This window comes from Chrysochloris asiatica, unplaced genomic scaffold (assembly GCF_000296735.1).
Source record: "Chrysochloris asiatica unplaced genomic scaffold, ChrAsi1.0 scaffold00065, whole genome shotgun sequence".
Classification (NCBI taxonomy): Eukaryota; Metazoa; Chordata; class Mammalia; order Afrosoricida; family Chrysochloridae; genus Chrysochloris; species Chrysochloris asiatica.
The window spans coordinates 16,038,701-16,040,661 of record NW_006408583.1 but is presented as its reverse complement, the minus strand read 5'-3'; positions in this window follow the sequence as shown (position 1 = coordinate 16,040,661).

Below are 1,961 nucleotides of genomic sequence, written 5' to 3'. Positions count from 1 at the left end.
AATAAAGATATGAAGTGGCTGGCCTACAAGTTTTCTAGAGGAAATTAGTTTCAGAATGTGCAGGAGAAGGTAAAATGGTGGTAGCAGAGGCAGCACAGGTAGTAGAACCAGGAGACTAATGATAAGAACTCTGGGATTCCTTGCCCATGGAACAAGAAAACTGACAGCTTTCAAGCTGGAGGCTGGCTGGTGGAGTGGGATTCCTCTGGGTTCTTGTGGAGCTACATTTTTGACCCATGGAGATACCGCTGATTGTGTTCTAGTCAAGGCTTACTGGCAGAACGAGGTGCCTCTGGATACTTATGGATAAAGCTCAAAGAAATTTTTTTAGCATTTACCCAAGCAAGGAAGAGCCAAGGGGCTGAGGACCAAGAGATCATATGGCCAGAGAGAGTCATGTTTGGGGGAATTGGTGAGAAGAGGTTATCCTGACCAAAGAAAAGTACCCAAATTTGTTTCTGATCCTGAATTGTAACTTGATGCTTCCCCAGTAGGGGTCCTGATGTGCCACTGTAGACAAAAACCCCCCAACTGCTAACCACAAGGTCAGTGGTTGAAACCTACCAGTTGCTCCTTGTTGTTGTTAAATACCCTTGAGTCAGTTCCAACTTATAGCGACACTGACTATAGTTTCTGAGGAGCAGCTGGTGGAGTTGAACCACTAACCTTGAGGTTGAAACTGAAACTGCAGTTAAGTGCTTATCCTACAGCGCCACACCAGTTGTTCCTAGGAAACTTTATACAGGGTCAATAGGAGCCAGACTGACTCAAGAGCATTTGACAACAATGTGGTAGGCGTTACCAATAAACCCCATGATCATGAATGTTGTCTGTGTTTTCTGTGTGGCCATGATAATGAACTATCAAACCCAGCAGTATAGACATTGTTGTGGGAGGGATGGTTGGTGTCAGAACTGGTAAAAAGTTGGAGAATAGAAGCATGTCTTACGTCAACCTTATAGGAATCATGCTTGGGCTGTTGGTCTTGATTCTCCACCCTTTGTAAAGTTAGAGGGAGTGACAGGATGCTGCCACACCATTTCTACATTAGGTATGAGACTATAACAATTCCTAGACCTCTTTGTGATTCAGATTTCCCCTCTGAAATCTGAGGATGACAATAGTGCATACCACATGGCACATGCAACATATTTAGAATAGCACTCAGCAGGTGGTAAGTATTTTTAAAAGATTAGCTATTATTCCTCATGAGCACAACTAAGTGCTCATGAGGAATCTGTACCTGGACCAAGTGGCAGTTGTTTGGGAACACTGAACGGATTAAAATTAAGAAAGGTATGTGACGAGGTTGTATTCTTTCAGCATACTTATTCAACCTGTATGCTGAGCAAATAATCCAAGAAGCTGGGTTACATGTAGAAAAATGTGGCATCAGGATTGGAGGAAGACTCATTAACAACCTGAGATATGCAGATGATACAACCTTGCTTGCTGAAAGTGCAGAGGACTTAAAATATTTACTGATGAAGATCAAATAGCACAGCCTTCAGTATCGATTGCATCTCAATGAAAAGAAAACAAAAATCCTCACCACTGGACCAGTAAACAACATTCTTATGAACCGAGAAAAGATTGACGTTGTCAAGGACTTCATTCTTCTTGGATTGACTATCAACACTCACGGAAGCAGCAGTCAAGAAACCAAACAACATATTGCATTAGGCAAATCTGCTGCACAAGACCTTTACAGAGTGTTGAAGAGAAAAGATGTCAACTTGAGGCTAAGGTGCACCTAACCCAAGCCATGGTATTTTCAATAACCTCATATGCATGCAAAAGAAGGACAGTGAATAAGGACGACTGTAGAAGAATTGATGTTTTGAGTCATGGTGTTGGAGAAGAATATTGAAAGTGACATGGGCTGCCAAAAGAACCAATAGATCAGTTCTGGAAGAAGTGCAGTCAGTGTGCTCTTTGGAGGCCAAGATAGCCAAACTTCA